Genomic DNA, 2114 nt, shown 5'->3' with positions numbered 1-2114 from the left:
CCATCCAGAGTAGTTTTACCATCTGCTTTGTTTCTGTGGCTTCTGACACCTATTCCCTCAGGGTCTTACCTTCTATCCCAAGCATCTCAAACAAGGATGTGTCCCTTTATGGTTGTGTTAGTTTGCTAGGGCTAACTAGCAAATTTATTTTCTCACAGTTCTGGAGGTTAAAAGTCTGAGATTAGGTTATCAGCAGGGTTGTCTTCTTCTGAGGGCCGTGAAGGAAGGATCTGTTCCAGGCTTCTTGGTTTGTAGATGGAAATGATCTCCCTGCCCCTTCACGTTTTCTTCCCCCTGTATGTGTGTGTGTCCACATTTCCACATCTTAGTAAGGACACTGGTCACGTTGGATTAGGGCCCATCCTAATGACTTCACTTTAATTACCTCTGTAAAGAACCTAGGTTCTTTTGTGTTTCATAAAGTAATGATTGTGTTTTCACATTATTGAGTGAGGTGTGCCTCCCTCAGACCTTGATACCAGTCTGCACATTACCTGACGTGAAAAAGTTAAAAAAATGACCCTATCTCTAAATTCAGTTACATTCTGAGGTACTAAGGGCTAGGACTTCTACATAAGAATTTTTGGGGCAGAGACGTAATTCAGCCTATAGCGCTGGTAGTTTTTGTTAAGATAATACATATTTGCCCATGTTACTTTTGCTTCACAGTGTTTATGGTGCGGCGGTGGGGGGACGTTCTCCCTGAAGCAAATTAGTTTAAGCAAGCAGCCTTAGCTGATTAGAATTGGGTCTCAATTCCACATCTCCAGGAGGAAGAATCAGATTAACAGTGGTTAGATTATGTATCCACTTCAGAACACTCCCTTTTGGCAGGGATCAGGTTTTCTCACACAGTAAGGCTGATGGGATCCATCCTTGTTGACTAGAAACAGTTTTCAGTGAAATGAGACAATTAGGAGCTGGCTAGTCCACTTAAGCATTTCATCTACCATTAAAAAAAAAAGTAGGCAGTTGCAGTCATGTTCTCTGAGTTCCTGTCTCCCTGCCAGTGCTGCCTGGATGGCCTGCCAAAACTGCAACACAGCTGCCACCAGCATTGCTGCCCATAAAGGAGCAGAGTGCAGCAGTGGGTACGGCAGGATACAGCAAGAGCTGAAGACCCTTGTGATCTCTGGCAACAAAGGAATTTCTGCCTTACCTGCATCAGACAACCTTTTGAAATCAGTAGGACCATCCCTGAAGCAGCTGGCACAGAAGACCTGAGATATAAGGTTTCCCTGGAGTTCCCCAGTGGCTACCCATATAACATGCCCTTGGTTAAGTTCCTCACGCCCTGCTACTATCTCAACGTGGACGCCCAATGTTAACACCTGTCTGGACATCCTGAAGGACAAGTGGTCTGCCCTGTATGATGTCAGGAACACCCTGCACTCCATCCACAGCCTGCTAGTAGAACTCAACATCAATAGCCTTTTGAACACACATGCTGCTGAGCTCTAGAAAAACTCCACAGCTTTTAAGAAATATCTGCAAGAAATCTACTCAAAGCACGTTTCCAGGAAGGAGCCCTAACTCGGGCTGCCCAACCTCTCCTTGTGTTGTCTCTTCATTTTTCCCTTAGATGGTCTGTCTTTGCTTGATTTCTATATAGGACTCTGTATCTTGAGCTGTGGTGTTATTTTTGTTTTGTTTCTGTTTTTTATTTTTTATTTTATTTTTGAGACAGGGTCTTGCTCTAACAGGCTGGAGTGCAATGGCATGATCATGGCTCACTGTAGCCTCGATCTCCTAGGCTCAATCAATCCTGCCACCTCAGCCTCCTGAGCAGCTGGAACCACAGGTGTAAGCCACAGTGCCAGGCTAATTTTTAATTTTTTTTTTTGTAGATATGGGGTCTCCCTGTATTATCCAGGCTGTCCTGGAACTCCAGGGATCAAGAGATTCTCTTACCTTGTCCTCCCAAAGTGCTGGGATTATAGGCATGAGCCATGACATTTTGCCCATTTCTGTTTTTAAAATTAAGTCTCTGATTGAGCTCTTGTGATGTTTATTAAATAAATACATTTTGTTTATTTTTGTAAAAAAATTGTAAATTAAAATTTATTTAGAATAGAAAAGGAAAGAGCACTATGGTATATTTTCTAATTTTAGTG

General features: G+C 42.9%; 1 non-coding gene and 1 pseudogene across 1 annotated transcript; both read left to right on the top strand.

The window, feature by feature from the left end:
- Nucleotides 1–402: 402 nt before the first annotated feature.
- LOC115931500 (small nucleolar RNA U13) lies at nt 403–505 on the top strand. Its single transcript, XR_004067979.1, has one exon. It is a non-coding gene; the product is annotated as a small nucleolar RNA U13 (small nucleolar RNA).
- Nucleotides 506–815: 310 nt separating this feature from the next.
- LOC101128586 (ubiquitin-conjugating enzyme E2 C-like) lies at nt 816–1912 on the top strand (annotated as a pseudogene).
- Nucleotides 1913–2114: the final 202 nt, after the last annotated feature.

Source organism: Gorilla gorilla, chromosome 17 (assembly GCF_029281585.2).
Source record: "Gorilla gorilla gorilla isolate KB3781 chromosome 17, NHGRI_mGorGor1-v2.1_pri, whole genome shotgun sequence".
In the NCBI taxonomy this organism is placed as follows: domain Eukaryota; kingdom Metazoa; phylum Chordata; class Mammalia; order Primates; family Hominidae; genus Gorilla; species Gorilla gorilla.
This window is presented reverse-complemented; position numbering and strand designations above follow the sequence as displayed.